The sequence below is a fragment of the Hippopotamus amphibius genome, chromosome 4 (genome assembly GCF_030028045.1).
Source record: "Hippopotamus amphibius kiboko isolate mHipAmp2 chromosome 4, mHipAmp2.hap2, whole genome shotgun sequence".
Classification (NCBI taxonomy): domain Eukaryota; kingdom Metazoa; phylum Chordata; class Mammalia; order Artiodactyla; family Hippopotamidae; genus Hippopotamus; species Hippopotamus amphibius.
In genome coordinates, this window is record NC_080189.1 from 127,661,064 (window position 1) to 127,683,559 (window position 22,496).

The 22,496-nt window shown below is 45.5% G+C and overlaps 1 long non-coding RNA gene across 2 annotated transcripts in view; it reads left to right on the forward strand.

Annotated features, from left to right (window-relative positions):
• LOC130851389 (uncharacterized) overlaps positions 1-22,496 on the forward strand; it is a 69,521-nt gene that overhangs the window by 1,171 nt on the left and 45,854 nt on the right. For both annotated transcript variants that reach the window (XR_009053187.1, XR_009053188.1), the window contains exon 2: positions 13,996-14,136. This is a non-coding gene — a long non-coding RNA (uncharacterized LOC130851389). The remainder of the gene's footprint in view (positions 1-13,995; positions 14,137-22,496) is intronic.

Consider the following 22,496-nt stretch of genomic DNA (forward strand, 5'->3'; position numbering starts at 1 on the left):
AGGGCCCCGGGCCGCGCCTGGGCGCCGCGGGGGCTCGGCCTGGCTCGGCGCGCCCCTGCCGGGAACGGGGCCGCCGCGCTCCGCCGTGCGCCGCGCGCGAGGGGCCCTTTAGGGCCGGCTCCCTCCCTTTAAGGGGCGGCGGGCCGCGGCCGGAGCGGCTCGGTGGCTGCGTGCGGCCCGGGAAGGGGGCGGGGGCGATGTGCAGGCCCGAGCGCGGCAATGATTGGTCTCGGGGGAGGGGTGGGGGGTTGCAAGCCCGAGCAGCGGTGGCATCCGTTGCATGATGCAAAAAAGGATTGATTTCAAAAGTTGCGAGTTGCTTTGGCAGCAGCCTTCGGCGCCCGGGCCACCTCCTTTTCCTCGATCCGCTGGAAGGGCCGCGAATGTTTCCCAAAACCTGGCCGGGCTCAACCGCGCTGCGTTCTGCGGGACGCAGTACCTGCTCCCCGAGCGCTCCGGTCGTTCCTACCGGCAGACAATGAGCATGGAAACAGTTTGAAAATCGAGTAGGAGCAGAGCAGAGGCTCCCTTCTATTGTTCGGCCTGGCTCAGGAGTTAACACGGGTCTTCGTGAACATGCACACGTCCTGCAAAGTTTCTTGAATGTTTCATGTGCTTGGTAGGAAGTCACAGCTTAAGGTTCCTCGGTTACATTGCCTGCTCATCACAGGTCCAAGTAAACATGGCAGCCTGATACTCTGCATGTGTTTGAATGAACACCCATAGGAGCGATTCCGTTTCTGAGATTACTTTTTTCAGGTTTTCAACTTCATAAGGCGTTGCTGGATAAAATAAAGCATCATACTTTCCTACGACGTCCCTTAAAACCGAGAGGTGGTAGTAGGGATGCCGACCAAACTTTTCTAGAGTGGTCCAGCAGTTTCCACATATATTTTGGGGCAGGAGTGTGTTTTAACCGAAAGGTGTTGTAGGTTCTGTCTTCAGGTTTGTAGGCTACGCAGATGTTCTTTTCATTCTTAAAATTTCTGCTTGGCAGTTACCCAGGATTTTGATCTAGGCGAGGATGCAGTTGTGATGCAGCCTGTGGCCAGGCTGATGCAGGCGCCTCTCTGGCTTTTCTCTGTAGCCCTACAGGAAGTTAGGTAAGAACACAGTAGCCTAGATTCTTTAATGTGATGTGTTGGACTTTTGTCAGTGTGGCATAACCCACTGGTTGACAAACCTAGATTTGCCTCTGAATCGCCTGGGGAAACGCGGGTACAGGCAATTCCCAGGCAACACTGCAGACCTTCGGAATCAGGGAAGGAGGATGCAAACATCTTAATTCCCCTCATCCCCTCCCTTATATTATAAAATCGATCTTGTGAGTTATTTGTGGCATTTTGGTAGTATGTGTGTGTGTTTATTTTGTCACCAAAAAAATGTCACAACTAGGAAAAAAGATTTGGGTGATTAGGGGGAAGGTGACTCAACAGAGGTGAGTAGGTCCCTCTGTACAGATGCATGTTTCATGCTGAGTTTGGTGTTTATGCCGTAGTCAGCAGAGTTTGTCAGATTTGGTTTTTACAAGTTTAGCTTGTAAAAGAAGGCTGTACCACATTTGGGAGGATGCCCTTTCCCAGAGGGGAAAGCAGGGCCACATGTCTAGTGAGGAGAGAATTGTACTAGACAAGCATGGAGTCGAGGGTATCTGAACTAAAGCTGCAAGAATGCAGACAAAGAAAGGAATTTCAGGTGATTTAGTGCGTGGTTGGAGGAAGAAGCATAAGAAGACACCCAGATTTCTAGTTTGGGGGGAACCGGGTGAGTAGTGAGGCTACTAGTTGAAACAGGAACTTATTAGCAGGCAAACAAGTTTGGGGGCGAGTTCAGCTTTGGAAATGTTAAATTTCAGGCGCCCGCCAGATATTCTAGGCAGAAGGCAATTGGTAAAACTAGGTCTGGCACTTGGAGTGGGGGTGGGCTCTGAGTTTGAGATGCAAATGTGGGCACCATCAGCATGTAAATGGGGTTTGAAGCCCCGGAAAAGGATGAGGTTAACCAGGAGTGAGAGGAGAGGAAAAAAATGAAAGAGACCTTGGACAGAGCCCTGCGGAGCTTCAAAATTGAATGGCTAGGCCAGCGAGAGGCCCAGCCCTGCTTTGTGTGGGAGGCGAACATCCTCAGAACTCCCTCCTTCCTCCCCCAGCCTCTGGGGTTGGAGCTCTTAGGCAGCTCCAGGACAACTTGAGTCAGATTCTCCCCAGCAGAGTTTGTAGACTGTGGCCAAAGCACGATGCCTTGATTAGCCTGGAGTCAGGCTACAGTCTTGGGGTCAGATACTCCACCAGGGCTCTACTCCCTCCCTTTCTTTGCCCTAAACACAAGTCTCTCCCTGTGCTTCCCCTCATCAGCTTTTTTTTCTCTCTCTAGGAGTCTTCCCCCAGGGGGCTCATCAAAGCCCCATCCTGCTGGGAACCATCTCCCCCGAGTTCTCAGGTCCTACCAGCTCCAACTGAACGATGGTTCTCCTGGGTTGCATTACCTGGTGGAGGCTTGTTAAAAATACAGGTTTACCAGCCCCACTCCAAAGGTTATATCAATCAGGTGTCATGGGTGGAATTGTGACAAAGATGCTTTGCCTGACCAAATTTCAATCAGGCTCCTGAACCTTCTCCTAGACCCATCTGTGCACTTCCTTGTAAAATCCAGTTTTAGAAAATCTGATCACCCTCAGTGTCTGATCAGGGTCCTCATCCTCCACCATCCCCCAGGTAATGTACCTAATCCCCCTGGCCTGCTTGCAGCAAGTGCCACTGGAGCCGTGCTGTCCAATAAATACGGTAACCACTCTCCATGGTGCCTATGCCCAACTGAGCTGTGCTCTCTAAAAAAATGCACTGGATTTTGAAGACTTAAAATGAAAAAAGAATGTAAAATATTTCCGTGATATTTTATATTGCTTCATCTTGAAATAGAATATTTTGGATATGTTGGGTTGTATAAAATATGTTATTTTATCTATTTCTTTTTACTTTGTTTTTTTTAATGTGGCCACCTATTTAAAATGACATAGGTGGCTCACAGCCTGTTTTTCTTCTGGACAGCTAGGCCCTCCATAATGCCCCAGTCCCCAGAGCCCCAGACACAGGCATTCAAGTACAATAGGTACATGAGTGTTCCACAAACACTTCAAATCGAGCATGTTCCAGATCAAAGCAGTTATTTTCCTTCCAACCCTGCCCACCCCTCCCCTCCATCAACTCCCCCTCTATTTGCTGTCTTGGCAGATGGACAGTTATCTGCTGCCCTGCACATGCTAGAGCCCTGGCAATCACTCCCAGCTCCTCCTTTTCCAGTCTTCACTGTTACCCATCAGTTCTACCACCTTGATATTGTTCATATCCAATCCCTCCACTCCCCTCCCACAGTCCCTGCCTCTGTTCATTGCTCATCTGTCCCCTCAACTATTGCGGAAGTCTCCTAATTTATGGTCTTTTTGCTGTGATTTTCACTGGTCTCCATTCAGTCCAAAGTGATTAATGCTACAGAAATGATATTGATGCAAGGTAAACCTGATTGTGTTTTTTCCCTGCCCAAAACCTTTAGGTGGTTTCTGTGCCCCTGGCCCCTGGCTCCATTTCTCAAAGTACGCTACTCACTCATGGGTGTGCATGGATGGTTTTAGGGGGTACGAGGAAGAGCATTTTGTAGTCACACACACATTTTAACACACACTAAAAAGATCTAACTAGCATATAAAACCTGTGATTTCGTGGGCATTATTCTTTAGGACAAAAAGTGAGTCAACTTGAAAGTTGTGTTTTTTTTAGAATATTTGCTTTATTTTATTTATTTTAATGATAATTCCCAGTGTTTAATTAATTAATTGATTTTGGCTGCACCGGGTCTTAGTTGCAGCACACGGGACCTTCACTGGAGCATGCAGGATCTTTTTTTAGTTGCAGTGTTCCGACTCTTAGTTGCGGCATGTGGAATCTAGTTCCCCGACCAGGGATCGAACCCAGGCCTCCTGTATTGGGAACACAGAGTCTTACCCCCTGGACCACCAGGAAAGTGCCTAAAGAAAGTTTTAAAGAAAGAATAGCACAGTCTAAAGTAATGACATTAGTAAAGTAAATACATTTCAGATAAATTTCAGACTCAATGTGGTAAAAACAAACAAAGAAAAACAAAAAAAACCCCAAACGTTCATGATCCAGCTTCTGCTTTTCCTCTCCAGAAGGTCCCCTCTTCCTAGTCTTCAGCCATACAACCGTGCCAGGTGCTTACAGACCTCCAGGCTCGCCTTCTCCTCCATTTAGCCTCTCGGCAGGTGCTAGTCCTTTCCTTGTACCCCCTTATCCCCTCTTCTGGCAAGTAAGAGCTAAACCTGTAAAATTCTGCTCTGAGAGTCTTCTCTCTGAAGAGTTGTCTGCCTGTTCCAGGGAGAACCCCATCTATGGCAGGCAGCATAATGGTCCCCAGAGATATCCACATCCTAATCACCTGTGAATATGTTACCTTACCTGGCAAAAGGGACTTTGCAGATGTGATTAAGGATTTTTTTTTTTTTTTTGGCTGTGCCACACAGCATGTGGGATCTTAAGTTCCCTGACCAGGGATCGAACCCATGCCCCCTGCAATGGAAGTGTAGAGTCTTAACCACTGGACCACCAGGGAAGCCCCATTAAGGATTTTGGGATTTTTTGATGAGATTTTCCTGGATTATCTGGATGGACCAATGTAACACCAGGATCCTTATACAGAAAAAAAAGGGGGGGGGGCAAGATAGCCCAAAGAGTTGTGACAAAGGAAGCAGAGGTCACAGACATGGGGCCAGGAGCCAAGGAATGTGGGCAGCTTCCAGAAGCTGGAAAAGGCAAGGAAATGGATTCTCCCCTGAGCCTTCAAAAGGAACCAGCCCCACCAACTCATTTTGGTCCTTATTGTGGAACTTATCCTGCTGATTTGCCATTATTCCATGTAGCTAATATCTCCTCCACATCTCCCCCCAACCCCCCAGCCCAAAGCCTTGAGCTCCTGGAAACACTGCCTGAGTACTTTTTCCTCCCAGTGCCTTGTGCATTCCCTGGCCTGTGATAAGAGTGGCAGGAGAGATTTATTCTGGAATTGAAGGATGGAGAGTTTAAGAAGGTAGGAGGAGTCAGCATTGTCATGTGCTATAGAAAATTGAGATAAGGACCAAAAGTAGACCATTGGATTTAGTGGCCTTGGGGGCTGGTACTTCAGTGCAAGTGGAAGACAGGACGTAGGGGGGCCAAGGAGAGAGTGTGGGCTGACAGTGGAAATGATGAGTGTAGATACCTCTTTTAAGAAGCATGTTGTAGAAGAGGCAGAAGAAGAGGGACATTTACTTGAGGGGGAGGAGGGGTTTGTTTTTTAGAACCTGAAAAGCTTTGAACAGGTGCGTAAACTAAACAAAGAAGACTAAAGATGTAGGAATGAGGAAGGGTAGTTGGTAGAACAAGATCCCGGAGGGAGGGGAGGGGCGAGGCATTCTGGCACATGGATGGAGGCAGAAGAGAAAGCAGGTACAGATGATTTGGTAGCCAGGTTCAGTGGGTGGATTGTACAGTGTTTGCTCTGCTTTCCTCATGGACTGTAAGTTCCATGCAGGCAAGGACCATGGCTGTGGGTTCAACGTAGCGATGACAGTTAACACTTCAAATCACTTGCTGTGTGGGACTTTCCTGGTGGCTCAGTGGTTGAGAGTCCACCTGCCAATGCAGAGGACATGGGTTCGGTCCCTGGTCCAGGAAGATCCCACATGCTGCAGAGCAACTAAGCCCGTGTGCCACAACTACTGAGCCTGCGCTCTAGAGCCTGCAAGCTGCAACTACTGAGCCCACCTGCCACAACTACTGACACCTGTGTGCCTAGAGCCCGTGCTCCACAACAAGAGAAGCCATTGCAAGTGGGCTTCGAAGACCCAATGCAGCCAATAAATAAAGAAATAAATTTATTAAAAACAGAAAAACAAATTGCTTGCTCTGTGTATGCCAAGCACGCTCTAAGAGCTCGGCATAGATTAATTCACTTAATCCTCATAACAACCCGATAAAGTAGGTACCATTATCCCCATTTTATAGGGCACAGAGAGGGTAAGTAATTTATGCAAAGTCACAACAGCAGAAAGTGGAGGGCTTGGATTTGAACTTGGGCCGTCTGTCTCCCAAGTCCGCACTCAAAGATGCAGGCACTCACTAAGTTGTCAAGTGACTGAGGAATGGAGCTGGCTTCTTGTGCTTCCCTCAGAATAGCAGGGTGGTTTACTCTCCTGCAGCTCCCTGCCCCTCCCCCGAGTGGGGTGTTATCCATCTGCATTGTCCTCTTACACACATGAGGCCTGACTGAAAGGGTCACTGTCTGCTGGACCAAGGTTGCGGCCGCAGAGATGCCTGAGATGTTATCCCTTACCCTCCATCTAGCGGCAGGAACTACAAACACTGGGTTCCATTCGGATGACACCTGGACACCTCGCTCTCCCCTCTCCCTCCCTCTCAGCCCAGGCTATCCCTTGCTCCCCAGCAGATTACAGGAGTGTTCCTTCCACACCACCCGCCACTGCCTGCAGGTCTAGTTTTACAGCCCTAGACCTGTCTGCTAGCAGGGCTTAGGGCCCTGGGGGGCGAGTGTCAGAACCCCTACTGAAGGCGGGTTTCTTTGGGGGGCAGAGAGGGGCAGAAATTCAGATCCAGAAGCACGAGTGCCAGAGGTAATAGGTTCAGAGCCTGGAAAGGAAAGATGGGGCCTTGGCAGCTCTCGTGGGAAAGCAGCGTAGCATCTGTGCCTGGAATAGACAGTGTCCAGCCCCTCACAGACAGCATCGTCCTGGTGGGCAGATTCTAGAAAGGAGCAAGGTCCCTAAGGCAGATTTTAGGCTGCACCCTGATCTTTTGAGGGCCCTCTCTGTTTTCCCCTAGGCCCCTATCTAGTTCTTGTAACTACACATTTTCTAGATCACTCTAACTCTCTCAAGAGCTAAGTCTCCAGATTCCTGTCTGTATAAGAGAAACTGGCTCTTTTTTCACACTATGAAATTTTCAAGTGATCCAAATCCCAGTAAAAATGGTAACAGCTTAAAGGCCAATCAGGTTTTTTTTCGTGCAAGACATAAACACGCTTTCTCCCTATTTTTAAATATCTTTTCTCTCATTTCACCATTCTTGCCTAAAAAGTCAGGTGAACAATAAGCCTTATCTTTGAGCAGCTATTAGTTTGCAGGCACTGTGCTCAGTGTTGGGACTCTGTGAATAGGTCAAGATCCCAATCAATGAAAGAGAATTGCTGTAATACCAAATGCTAAGTCAAGGTCTCAGGCATTCTTTTTTTGGAGAGGGGGAGGAAATCTATGAACCTTCTGAAATTATGTGCAAAATTGTACCTGTGCATTTCTGGGAAGAGAGTTCCCAGCTTTTATCAGCTCCCTGGAGGGGTCTGTGACCCCCCCAAACTAAGTAATATGGTGGCAAGCAGCTGTGGGAGAACGGAATTTGAATTGGGAGGAGAAATTGGATATGTAGGGAGTGCATTATTATTCCATTAATTCATTAATGCTACAGTCATTACAATAATCATCATTTATTTTCTTCAGTGGTCTTTTATAATCTAAAGCTATGGTAAAAACCATAGCATTTTTGGATAAGAAAAAAGGTCACAAGAAATTCAAGTCATGGTGTTTGACTTCAGAAGGAGTAAATTGGTTATTTCTTTTTCTTTTTTTAATCAATTAATTTATTTTATTTTATTTTTGCCTGTGTTGGGTCTTCTTGCTGCAAACGGGCTTTCTCTAGTTGTGGCTAGCGGGGGCTACTCTTCGTTGCTGTGTGCGGGCTTCTTGGTGCGGTGGCTTCTCTTGTTGTGGAGCTTGGGCTTCAGTAGTTGCGGCACGTAGGCTCAATAGTCGTGGCTCATGGGCTCAATTGTTGTGGCTCATGGGCTCTAGAGCGCAGGCTCAGTAGCTGTGGCTCATGGGCTTAGTTGCTCCGTGGCGTGTGGAATCTTCCCAGCCCAGGGATTGAAGCTGTGTCCCCTGCATTGGCAGGCAGATCCTTAACCACTGCGCCTCCAGGGAAGCCCGTGAATTGGTTATTTCTAAATGAAGGAGGCTCTTTGGAATAGTTAAGGAGTTAACGAGTCCCCTGCAGGCTCCCTGGTGTGTCTCCCCTCCCCCCACCAAGCCTGGGGCTCCCCGGAGACCTGCTTCCTGTGTCACCCACCGTGTGTGGCTCTGAGTGTGATCGGCCGAGGAGGGTATCCTCCACTGAAACACAATTAATAATGTGATGCTTTCGGAAATTCTGGCTCTGTGCCTCCCAAAACATAGCCACATTCCACAAGATCACACTGTGCTGTGGGGTTGTCCCCAGCGAATCCCATTTATCTTAAGCTCAAAAGTGATTAATTTGGTGCTATAAAGTGAAGATTTCATTGTTTGCACCCAGAGAGTAGCAAAGGCTACAAAATTGTTTTCCTTTTGTCTGTTTGATACATGAGAGATAACGCGGAGGGAAATAAAACCAGTTTATTTTCTTTAATTGCATTTTCACATCCCTCTCTTTTCCTGTCTTCACTGATTAAAATGAGTGAAGTTTTGCACATAATTTCCAAAAATGCATAGACTACTCCCCCTCACCCCCTCCAATCCTGAGACCTTGAAAGCCATCCACTCCTGAGTCGTTATCCAGTTTTTCCCTCCACCATTCCATTCCCTCTTCTGTTAAGGAAAGCTGCTCTTGCCTTCTAGCCAGAGACCCTATCCTAGCTATTTCCAGCTTCCTGTCCTTCAGGGGTTGGTTCTGCAATGTAGTAAATGAAGGGTCTTGGTTAGTTGGTTCGGGTGCATTTTTTCCCATTTTTCTGAATCACATGTAATTGGCTCCCCCCCCCCCCCCCCCACCGTGTCTAAGACCCTCTGCACGTGATCATATTGTAATGAATGATGAGTGTTAGAAGCTCAATTCTCCCTAGTGTTTGGGGGGGGGGGTGTGGAGGAAAGAGAGGGAGAGGTGAGGAAGGGGAGAAGCTGAGAACACAGGTAGAGATGATGTGTCCATGCGGATGTAAGTTTCAGGCTTACTGTCTATTTCCTGCTCTCAGAATTGGTTAAATAAAAATTGGCTCCAGGGATTTCCCTGGCGGTCCAGTGGTTAAGACTCTGTGCTTCCAACGCAGGGGCACAGGTTTGATTCCTGGTTGGGGAACTAAAATTCCACATGCCTCTCGGCCAAAAAAAATTGCCTCCAGAACCAAGCCCTAAGTGAACTAGAGTTCACTGTTCTACCAGCAAAGGAGCAGCTATTTATTCACATTCTTTGTTCCCTGCACTTAATCCGTGGCCGACTTCACCCTTTGCTCCCAAATACTGCATATTCCTTCATTATCCCCTCTGGTCAGAGGCTGCTTGGGAAAAGAATTACAGATTGAGTTCATCCTACTCGAGGGTTCCTGTCCTCATCTGGCACTTGCTCTGTGTTGCAATGTGTGAGGCATATGCTGAACACAGCTCAGGACTGGACCCGGCCTCGGGGCCTCCAGACATGAAACTAGACAGACAGGATACACGTGAGGAATAATAAATAAATAATGGTGGAGGCAAAAATCGGTGTTAATTTAACTTTCTCAGGGCACCCACATCTGGAACGCAGAGACCGTGTCTGGTTTTGAATGTGGTTCAGGTCTGGCTCTCCTTGGCTAGAATTTCTCTGAGCTGAGCCAGTCCTCTGGCCAAGGTGGTACTGTTTTCTTCAAAGAGAGTGAGTGGACATGTTTCCATTTCCATGCTTGGTGGGTGGGTCCAAGCCACAGGTGGATAGTTGTACTGGATGAGACTTAAGATCCTTTTCCACCTGGAGATTCTGTGATTCATTTAAGGTGGGTGTGCACCCCTGACAATTTGTTGGTGGTGATTTCCTCTGATGGGACTGGCTTCCTGTTGATTCTACTTTACTGAATATTGCTCAAATCCATTCATTTTTTTTTTCCTCCACCGGTTCTTCCTAAGTTCATATTTCATTTGCCTGAATGACTTGCAGTGGTCTCTGCTATGGACAGAATGTTTGTATCCCCCCTAAAATTCATATGTTGAAGCCCTAACCACCAATGTGATGGTATCAGGAAATGGGGCCTTTGGGAGGTAATTAGGTTTAGATGAAGTCATGTGAATATGTGAATGGAGCCCCTATGATGGGATTAGAGCCCTTATAAGAAGAGAAAGAGACCAGAGCCTTCTTTCTCTCTTGCTCTCTCTTTGCGATGTGAGGATTCAGCAAGAAGGTGGCCATCTACAAGTAGGAAGAGGGATCCTCCCAGATGCTGAATCTGCCAGTACTGTGATTGTGGACTTCCCAGTATCCAGAACTAAGAGAAGTAGATATTTGTAGTTTAAGTCGCCAAGTGTATGGTATTTTGTTATAGCATCCTGAACTAAGACAGTCCTCAAACTGATATCTTTGCTTCCACACTGTTGTCCCAACCCCCATATACATTAAAATGCATGTTAAAATGCATAGACTTAATAAATTAATGCTTTTCACACACATACACACAAAACAGCAATGCAATATAATTGTGCTAGTTACAAGAAACTAGAGGTTTTATAGAGGAAAATTAGATCTTTAGTCTTATCAAAGAAAGTAAAAGAGTTTCTTTTTAGGTCCTCAGAACAAGAAGGAGTTCTTAAATAAGTTGCAAAGAGCACGAAGGAAAAAGGAAAAAGAAATGATAAATTTGGCTATGTCGAAATTAAAACTTATGTGCAATAAAAAAGATGCTTACGCCAAGAGAAAAGCCACAGACTGGGAGTAGATATTTGTAACATAATCAACAAAGAACACTTTCTGGAATAGGTAACGAATGCCTACAAATCAATAAGAAAAAACAATCCAATAGAAAAAGTGGTAATGATATGAACAGGGAATTCAGAAAAAAGGACATTTGTGTTGCTAATAAATACATGAAAAGATGTTCAACCTCACGAGAAATTAGGAGAATGCAAATGAAAACGTAATACCATTTTATATCCACCAGATTGGCAAAAATTAAAAGTCCAGTGAGACCAAATGTTGTCAGGAGTGTACAGAAATTGAGGTTGTATTATACTAATGGTAGGAATGGAAATTAGTAAAGCCATTTTGAGGAGTGATTGAATGCTCTCTAGTAAAGTTGGATATATCTTCTGGCTCATGAATTCCTCTTCTAGGTGGATGTATGTATGCAAAGACATATATCAGGATATTTGTAATAGCTGCAAGTTGGAAATAATTTAAATTTCCATCAGAGAGGAGGTGGGAAAATAAAGATTGCACAGTCATATCATGGAATGCTATATAGTGGTTGCAATGATGGAACTACTCAATGTATCCAGATGAAGGGCCTTGAAAACATAATGCTAAGGGAGTTAGTATTTGACTATGGAGTATGGAGTTTTAATTCAGGAAGATGAAAATGTTTTGGAGATGAATGGCTGGTGATATTTGCACAACAAAATGAATGTAGTTAATGCCATTGAACTGTACGCTTAAAATGGTAAATTTTATATTATGTCTATTTTACCACAATTTAAAGGAAAAAAAAATCCATAATGAACAGAACAAGTGCACCACGAAATGCATTAGATGATAAGCTCATGACAGTTAATAATATTAATCATAACTAAATAACATAATTAACTAAAGCATGAAACATATTGAGTATGTATATATATGATAAATTCATGAAGATGAAGGTAAGAAGGAATCCCAGGATTGCAAGATGTGCTCACCTGTTGGGAGGGAGAGGAGGAAAGTCTGAGGTGGTCGCTATGGTAGAAGTCTGTCTGTGGCATTTTATTAAAAAAAAAAATCTAAGAACACTCGTTAAAAACAGAATGGGTGTTATACCAATCAGTGTGGTTCAGTCTGAACACTGGGGCAGTCTCTCCCTCTGTGATTGGGCTTTATGTGTCACGTGCCCTCTGGCCTTGCATCTGTTTAGGACCAGCTCTTTTCTACGTATTTCTGGAGGTCCTTTTAGTCTCAGGCACGTTGCCAGATGCTGGGAACTCCATGATGACCAGAACAGGCATGGCTCCTACCCTTAGAAAGCATTTTCCTCCCAGGGAGGTTCTTGCACAACGGTTTTCAAAGGGTAGCCCCTGGACCTGCAGCATCTGCCTCATCGTGCAACTTACTGGAAATGCAAATTTGGGGGCCCCACCCCAGACCTATTAGCTCAGATGCTATGGGGTGGGGCCCCATTTGGGGCACTTTCACAAGCCCTCCAGGTAATTCTGGTGCACGCTCAAATTTGGGAACCATTGCTCTTGTATAAAGAGGAGAATGCTGTCTCCTTTTTACACCTAACCTGAGGTGGTGGGGGGCAGAGGGTGTCCCTCCAAAAGTTGCCTGTGTCCCAACGTGTTCCAGAGGTGAAGAAAATGCCCTTTCATCACGGTTGCATGCACCACCCCAGTTCTGGTGCCACCCTGTCCTGGTGCCTGCTGCCCCTGCCCCGGGGTGCTTGGAACTCCTCCCCTCTCCCCTCCCCCACACTCAGCCTCTGGGCTATGCCTGGTTTGCCAAGTCAGACTCTTTCCAAGTCAGACTCAGCCTCCAAGGACCCTCCCTCAAAGCTGCTCACACCAGGTCCTAAGTCTACATAGTCCAAACTCCTGGGGCAGAGTGAGTTCAGGTCATTTTCCCAGAAGTATTACAGCTCCCATGGGAAAGTGGGACACTGCTGGATACCTGGGTATAGGAGTGTCTGTGTTTCACAGGCCCACAGACGCTCCACTCCAGCTCCTGCCTGATCAAGATATCCTACTACCCTCCTTACTTTCACATTTAAGACCCTCAGTGACCTGACCCCATCTACGTTTCTCTCTCTCCCTCCTGAAAGAAGACTGGTAAAAGACAGCACTTCTCCTTGCTCATAGAAGATAGTCACACTTTCCTGTCTCAGAGGCTTGTGTTTTATTTTATTTTATTTGTATTTCTTCTGTCTGGAGTAGTTACCATATATGACAACTCTGCTCTCCCCACCTCAGCCCCCCTACACACATCATTTCAGATCAGCCTCAAATGTCGTTTCCTCCTTCTCTAGCTGGAGGCAATTGCTTCTTCCTTTGTGTTCACCTAGTCCAAGGCTTTATCGGCTTCTGTAACCTGCCATTTCTCTCTCCCATTTCATCTTGTATTCCAGTGTTTTATGTATGTGTCTTATGAAGTCATGAACTTAATTTATTGTCTTATTCAGACGTCTTAGTCAAGATGATTCCTTTAACGATGCTGAGCATGCTTTCAAGCTCAAGTGATGTCAGTAAGGGTATTGTTCCAAAGTCTCTAAGATGTGGTCTTCTGTCCTCCAATTACTGGAGGACTAGAGGGGAAGACAAATACTTTGTTTATACAGGGTGACAGGGTTCAGGACAGAGTGATGTGTTTGCCTGGAGGAGAGAGACTGATTCTGCCCGTGAAGGCGTTGGAGGTGGGAAGGGTTGACTGAGAAGGTCTGGCTGGAAGCTGTCACAATGAGGAGATCTCATTACAAGAAAGTGTAAGCGGATGGGAGGCTGAAACAGGGCAAAGATGCCCCCCCCCACCCATTTTCTAGGAGAAAAGACAGAAAGGTGTAGATGGCAAAGAAGAGAAGTAAGTACAGTTCCACAGAAGCCAAGGGAAGAATATGTTTCTATAGGAATGGAGTTAGAATCATCACCAAAAGTTAAGTCAAGAGATACCCTTATGCAAGGTCACCGTTACTGCCAGGCTTTCTGTGGGAACTGCAAGAGGTACCTAATCCTGAGAACAAAAGTAAATGCCTTGAAGGATTTCCCCGTGGAAACTGAAGGCACCTATTTGAATTTAAGACTTGGTTGCTGTTTGAACTTCTTTATTTGTATGATTTAAAATGGTGTTTTTCAATGTAGGGGCTGTAGATATATTTAAGATATATACATATATATATATTTCCCCCCCCTCCTTTGAAAGAGTCTATAGTGATTAAGTTGAGAAGCGCTGAATTATAATTTTCCTCCCGGTGTGTTTTGTGTAGAGTCTCACTCTGTCCAGTAGACGGCAGCATAACCTAATGCTCTGAGTCAGGATCCTTGCTGCTGGAGTTGGCTCTGACCCAGGAAGGAGGACGCTTTCCTCGGTTCTGTGCTTACATTTCCTTCTCTACATCCTGAAAAAGGTAGGAATTAATTAGTAGCCAAACATCTTCAAAACGTTAAATGATGTGGGGGTGCTGGGCAGAAATCACAGCTGAATATAGCACCAATCTCTCTCTGACTTGGCCCTGAAAGCTGAAGAGCTCAAAGCTTTTTGCTAGGGAGTTGTTCCCATTTTCTGCACATGGAAACTCTAAGTATGTAAATTCACAAAAGACAAGGATGTCCACTATTTAGATGTAACTAAACTAAAATAAACATCACAGCAAACTTCCACCTGTAGGTATGAAAAAATGAAAAAGCAAGGGTTTTTTTCTGGCCATTTCCATTTCCATTTTGTTACTTTAATGCTCTAAAATTGCTTAAAATGATTATATTACTTTTGAATGTATTAAAGCAGTCATTTGTCTATTGCAAACGCTGTATATTACTATCTTCAAGAGCTGAAATGTTAGGTCTGATGTATTTGCAAGTCCCTCCACTTCCCAGAGGCAGCAAAACACAGTGGAGACACATACCAGGCCCTCCCTCCAGCTGTGTGACCTCAGAGAGGTGGTCCAACCTCTCTGATCTTCCCAGCACCTATGAAATTGGACTGGTCATAATAGTACCAACTGGGAAAGCTTGTTGGGGAGCGTGAAACAAGAGCCTGGCACATAGTGGACATTCAGTAAATACTTCAGCAAATTATTACTGGCTGGATATTTGGTCCCTAATCTAGAATATGATGTGGGGCATTGGATTCGGTGCCTTCCAGGTGTCAGGTTCTATGATTCTATTGGATATGGTGAAATCATAAAATGTACTTTCATTTCGGCTTTCCTAAAACCACCCTCATGTTAAACACTGACAAAAAAGTTACTCTGCTGACCTTGACCATGTTAAAGCCTTCAGGATCACGCGCTACATCCTCAGAAGGCCTCAACTGCTTTTTCTTTCCCCATAAATTGGTTTCTTTGGGAGGTGCACTTCTGGGCTGAGCACTGCAGCTACTGTCATTCACTAAACAGAATTCCAAGCCGCTCACGGGAATTAATGGACATGATTATGGTTTGGGGACCCGTGAAAGAGAATCAGTGTATAACTTGGACAAGATGCCATGTGAAAAATGGTTGTGTGGTCATGTGTTTGGAAACACTGCTTACCACAGTCTCCTAGAGATTCACCACGTACTGCCGTGGGTCGAAATCTCTGAGTAGCTCTGTCCAATAGGAGTGGAATGTGAGCCGCAGGTGCGACTTAAAATTTTCTAGCAGCCACGTTAAAAAAGTAAAAAAGAAACAGATGAAATTTATTTTAATAAATTTACCCCAAATAGTACCATTTCAACCTGTAACCAATATTTTAAAATAAATTATCTCATGAAGTCTTCGATAGACTGCATGTATTTTATACCTAGCACACTCCTCAATTGGGATTAGCCATGTCTCAAGTGTTCTGCAGCCACATGGAGCTGGCGGTTACGTTATAGTATGACTCAGGCTCAGAGAATCTGTGCTTGGAGAGAACACCAATAGAACCTGAAAAGTCCCCAAGAAGTTACAGGGAAAATAATGGAAGAGAATAGAAGATGCCTTTAGGTTAATTTAAGAGCCAAGATCTTGGAAGAGGGACTGTCCAGAAAAGGCTTAAATGAATATAACTTCAGTTAGGGTTAAAAACTGACCCATATCAGCATTTTTCTCAAAACCTCAGGCAGAGATGGGCAGAGGCACCTGTGGTCCAGACAAAGAGGTGATATGGTCTCGTGTTTATTGACTGCTCTGAATTCTTGTTTAATCTTGTGTTTCTCTACTTCTGGGCGTCTACAGGTTGAGGCTGTGCCGTGTTGGGTGATTTTTAAAACATCTGCAAATCACGTACATTAGCAGCAACCACTTCTCAAACTCTTTAGCAAGAGACGATTTTTGCCCCCCGTCTCATCCCATTTTTCTGGTCCCAACCTGTTCACTGTGTCTGCGAGCTGGCGTTCTCTTCACTCCCCATCCTGACTCCCCCCACCTTTGTCTCATATTCGGGCCAGCTCTCATCCCCCAGACAGAAGAAGCCTCAGACTTGAAATATTTGGTCCCCTCCTGACCTGCTGTGAAATACTTCCTCTCACATGCCTCTGTAAAATACGTTTTATGATCCCGTGTATTAATCAATGTGGTTCTTTATCAGCGCTGTATAATTGTACCATGAATCGCAGCCGTGAGTCAAAAGACCTTCTCTAAACTTTCAGTGATTGCTCTGGACAGTTGCGTAGGAGGGAAGATGGCAGAAGTTTAATCAGAGACTAGGAGTCTTTCAGGAGAACGTCCAACCTACCCGACTCATCCAAAGGCCGTTTGCTTTTCCCTCCCAAGCTTTTCGCTTGATCCAAGGTCTGTTAACAATTTGAAAGTCAAATCCCCCTCTCGGGTTATGGAATGGGTATCTCCTTTTGTTGTGAAAGGGGGTGTGTAATTATCCCGTCCAGGTTCAGACACCTGATCCCAGCTGGTAGATCTCCCAAGGATGCTCCTACAGCACTAAGTTCACAAGTTACCTTCTTAGATGGGCAGTGCCACGTAACCAAACAGGCCATCCGATTGCCCCTCCCGGAAGGAGCAAACATCTGCTGGGCTCCGAGGACTGTGTTTTATGTAAACACACCCAGTTCACTCCATCATCTGGAGACGGCTGTAGAGACAGGCAATCGAGTTGGGACCACATGCTTTAGATAATCTTTTGGCAAGTGAGCATTTCCCGAAGCCAGGATTTGTCATCCTTTCTCTTTCTTAGCTGTGAGAAAGAGATACATGTTTTGTTGGTTGCACTTTTTGAAAGCCACTTGTCTGTTTTTTGGTGCCCGATATAACTTTCAAGGCAATGAATGTCAAATTTGGTTACTTTGCCTCCCGTGGTTGAGGTTACTTTCCTTCTACAGCGGGAGAGGTAAGATGGGCAGGAACGATAGCCTAAAGTGACCAAGATGGAGAGTAGTTTAGGGCAAAGTGCCCATTCTCCTGTCTGGGCCTGTCTACACCACCAGCCTGGGGCACCTGCAACTTCCTGCTATTTCAACCTTATCCTCCCAGCTAACGTTTGCTCTCCAAAACTGATAGATAAAGGTGATTTATACCTTAGCTTTTTTTTTTTTTACTATAATACATATATCATAAAATTCACCCCTTTTAAGTGGTTTGTTAGTATATTCCAAAATTGTGTGACCTTTACCACTAATTCCAGAACACTTTCATCACCCCTAAATGGAACTCTCACCTCCAGCACTAATTTACCTTCTGTCTCTAGAGATATGCCTCTTCTGGACATTTTCTATAAAGGGAATCCTGCAGTATGTGTCTGGCTTCTTTCACTTAGCAGAATGTTTTCGAGGTTCGTCCATGTTGTAGCATGAATCAGTACTTCATTCCTTTCTATGGCTGAAGAATATTCCGTGTTCCTTGTTTGGTTTATCCACTCCTCAGTTAGTGGACACTTGTGTTGTTTCCACATTTTCGCTAATATGAATGACACTGTTGTGAACGTGCCTGTGCAGGTTTCTGTGTGGATATAAATGTTTTCATTTCTCTTGGTTATATACTTTGGAGTGGAATGGCTGAGTCACGTGGGAACCATGTTTAACTTTTTGAGAAACTGCCAAACTCTTCTCCAGAGTGGCCGCACCACTTCACATTCGCGCCACCAGCAACGGAGGATGCCATTTCTCCACGTCCTCACCAGTGCTGGTTACCGTTATCTTTTTGGTCGTGGCCATCTGTGTGGATGTGAAGTCCTACCCCATTGTGGTTTTGATTTGCATTCCTCTGATGGCTAATGATATTGAACATCTTCTCATGGGCTTACTGGCCATTTGTACGTCTTCAGAGAAATGTCTTTTCAAATCCTCTGCCCATTTGGCAATTGGGTTGCCTTTTCCCTGTTAGGCTGTAAGAGGTCTCTGTGTATTCTGGATACTAGACCCTTACCAGATATAAGATTTGCAAATATTTTTTTCCCAGTTTGTGGCTCCTCTTTTCACTTTCTGGATAGCTTCCTTGGAAGCAAAAAGATTTTAATTTCGACGAAACCTGATGTATCCATTTTTTATTTGCTGCCTGTGTTTAGGATATTTTTATGCTTCGTTACATCTTTGAGTATACTTATGTTTTAAATTTTAGCTTCAGTTATAGAATAACAGACTTTGCCTTTGGAGGCAAGGATTTTGAGGGGCAGGGAGATCACTCAAACTACCTGCGTGTTAGAAAGCACTTGGTCACAGCTTCATACCTGTGAAGGTACCTCAGTGTGTGTGTGTGTGTGTGTGTGTGTGTGTGTGTGTGTGTGTGTGTGTGTGTGTGTGCACGCACGCACACGCGGATTGGCATTGCTTGAGGGCTGACACATGTGCCACAGGACTGAAGGGAACGTCGGCTTGCAGACGAGGATTGAAATGGAGAGTGAGAATACCACCTCTCGCACGTGTGTCGTTCACCCCAGTTCTTCTCAGACCGAGCTGGAGGTGATTCCTCTAAACAGTGTCTCCCGCCCCCCCCCCCCCCCAACTTACCAGGTTATCCTTCTGCCTGTCACACTCACATCACCATCTTTGTCCTCCCAGACCCATCTCAAACGCAGCCCCTGCAGAGAGGCGCTAGAGCCCCTTGGTCAGACTGTGTTTACACTTTTTATTTGTACATGTATCATACTCTGTTCTGTACGCTCCTGTGCCCACGCCCTCCTTGAGAAGCTCAAGTTGGGGGGGATGGGGTCTTCTTAGCCTGCCCATTGTGTTGGGGATCAGGCCTTGAACCCTGGGTTCTCGGTTAACACTTGTGGCCTTGACCTAAACAACATCTGCTGACCAGCTCTCAGAGCCACTTTGTGTAACATACACTTTTGTCAAATATGCCTTTCATCTTCACAGTCTTCCAGTTATTACGATTATTATTTTTTTTGGCTGCGCCACGGCATGTGGGATCTTAGTTCCCCAACCAGGGATGGAACCCGTGCCCCCTGCAGTGGACGCGTGGAGCCCTAGCCACTGGACCACCAGGGAATTACCTCTTCTAGTTATTTTATTTTATTTTATTTTATTTTTCTTGGGCACACGGGCTTAGTTGCTCCGTGGCATGTGGGATCTTCCTGGAGCAGGGATCGAACCCGTGTGCTCTGCATTGGCAGGCGGATTCTTAACCATTGCACCACCAGGGAAGCCCATCTTCTAGTTATTTTAAAAGCAGACACACACACAAAACCCTTGTAAGGTGTGTGGCAATAGTTTCAGATCACACACCACTTGGACCCGTTAAAGAGTTAATACAAAAATTAAAGATCAGTATCGGGTGAGCTTTTACTCCCTCTGTCTGTCTGTCTGTCTCTCTATATATGTATTTTAATCGAAGTAAAATTCATATGATGTAAATTAACCCCTTTACAGTGAACAATTTCATGTCATTTAGTACATTCTCAACGTTGTGCAAACACCACCTCTACCTAATTCCAAGACATTTCCATCACTCCTCAAAGAAACCCCACTCCCAATCACTCCCCATTCCCTCCTCCCCTAGCCTCTCGCAACCACCCATCTGTGGGCCTTTCTGTGGACTCCCCGATTCTGGACATTTCCTATAAATGCAATCATGCAGTCAGTGACCTTTTGTATCTGGCTTGTATCATCTAGCATAATACATATATATATATATATTTCTTTTTTTAATATATTTACTTATTTATTTGGTTGTGCTGGGTCTTAGTTGCAGCATGTGAACTCTTAGTTGCAGCATGCATGTGGGATCTAGTTCCCTGACCAGGGATCGAACCTGGGCCCCCTGCACTGGGAACGCAGAGTCTTATCCACTGCGCCACCAGGGAAGTCCCCATATATATATTTTTGACCGCACCGTGGCATGCTGGAACTTAGTTCCCGTACCAGGGATCAAACCTGTGCCCCCTGCAACAGAAGTGTGGAGCCCTAACCACTGGCCCTCCAGGGAATTCCCTAGCATGATATTTTGAGGTTCATCCATGTTGCAGGATGCCTCAGTACTTCATTCCTTTTCATAGCTGAATAATATTCCATTGCATTGCCCTCCTAATTTTTTTAATCAAAGTTCAAGTTAATTACCTATATCCATAAATGAAAAGACCAGCTGTCTCTCCCAGCCCCTCAGGGTGTTATGTAACCACAGCCTAACCAGGGGCGGGGAAGGTTACACTAACAGGATTGGACCTCTTCATCACTGTAGTCAAAGCTGACTCTAATTAATCAGATAGTGTAAGCTGTTCCAATTTAATTCCACTCAAGTAACATCATGAAATTTGGGCACTAGGAAGGATTAGTGGCAGAAGAAAATAAATACAAGTGAAGCTTCTGAACAGACTTGATTCCTGTTGGAGGCGTGTCCTGCCCCCATGGTCTACCGACCTATCACCAGCATCCGTAAAAATTACCCAGCCTGCATGCTCTTCCAGTGGGGAAAACACTCCCTGCCCTAGGGCTAATCCAACTCTAAAAAGCTGTGATCTGTATGTCCTTACTTTGTTTTTGCCCCAAAGGGCTCACGTTTCTTTATATTGGAATGTTTTGAGAGAATCTTTTTTTTTTAACACATTTATTTCTGTATTTATTTATTTGTTTATTAGCTGCATTGGGTCTTTGTTGCTGCTCATGGGCTTTCTCTAGCTGCAGCGAGCGCAGGCTCCTCATTGCAGTGGCTTCTCTTGTTACAGAGCACGGGCTCTAGGCACTCAGGCTTCAGTAGTTATGGCGCACGAGCTTAGTTGCTCCACGGCATGTGGGATCTTCCCGGCCCAGGGCTCAAACCCGTATCCCCTGCATTGGCAAGTGGATTCTTAACCACTGAGCCACCTAGGAAGTCCCATTTTGGGGGGAGAATCTTAAATGGGAAGAATCAGCTGAACCATTGACTCAGGGGTACCCCCTAGAGGCAATGAGGTCAGGGTCTGAGTTCCGTGGAACCCTCGAAACTAAAGCAGGAGATGGTCACGAGAACAAGCTTGTGGATGAACCGCAGGGCACAGAGATCTGGGGCACAGGATGTGGGTTCTAATTATGGCTGCAAGTGTTGAGCTTCCTTTGGGTCTCTCCTTGCTTCAGTGTCTTTCATTCTTCCACTCAGGGAGAGCGGGAGACATCAGGGAGAAGAAACCCAGGGGTTCATACTATGAATATTAAGGAGCAGAACAGATTTTTTTTAAGCAATATCCATGGCATCTACACGAATGAGCTGGAGAGGGAAGAGAGTGCGATTACAGAACTGCACAGAACTCAAGTCATTTGGAGATTGGATCAGAGAAGGAAAAGGATTCACCACTCAAAGCCGCAGTGTATTCAGCTGAGAAAAGGGAATGCTAACCAGAAAGCACTACTGTCTGTAAGGTGCCGGTGGAAATGTCAGCATGGTTGCACTTATTGGTGGAACCATGGAAGGGAACCAGGAGGTATCACCCCCCCACTCCAAATATGCCACTTTGGCATAAGGATTCTTTTATTATTTTGCGCTGAAGGCAACTGAGAATCAACAGATGCAGGAAGAGTTCTCTGGCCTCCCCTTATCCACCTAAGAGCCAGGCATAAATTTCCCTTGGTGACAAGAGTCCCTCTCTCTGTGCCAGGAGGAGGAGAATGACTCATATCACCAGAGACAGAGTATCGGCACCGAGATGAGTCTGCATAAACAGACTTTACTGAAATAACCCTTATCTTCCATTAGCTCTTCCATGTATATCCTAGTCACTTCCCCATAATTTATTGTGCCTTGAAGCCATAGCCTCCTTTCCTTTGTTAAAATGATATGTAAGCCCCTGAGTCTAATCACCTCTTTGAGTTTTAGTTCTTTTCTTCTTCTTCTTCTTCTTTAATATTTATTTATTTATTTATTTATTTTGGCTGCACCGGCTCTTAGTTGTGGCAGGCAGACTTCTTAGTTGTGGCATGCAGACTCTTAGTTGCGGCATTCAGGTGGGATCTAGTTCCTCGACCAGGGATCAAGTCCAGGCTCCCTGCATTAGGAGCGCAGAGTCTTACCCACTGGACCACCAGGGAAGTCCTGAGCTTTAGTTCTTTTCTATAAACTCCCATGCATGTAAAATATTAGCAAAAATTGTATGCCTTTTCTCCTGTCTTTTGTTGGTTTAATTTTGCACACCCTCGGTGACTAAGTCTGAGAGGATAGAGGAAAGGTTTTTCCTCCCTGACACCATGCGTCGTACGAGATGTGTGGACGACCAGAGGAGTGCTGGGCATTTTGCCATCGGAGGTGAGGGGGACTCTTCCCAACTTGAGTTAGTGCCTTGGCATTGGGGATTGTGCCAAGGCTATTTTTGTGATGACTCTCCACTAGAATTGCTTGGTAAATACCTTTCGACCGATTGGCTGTTGGCGTGCTGAACAGCA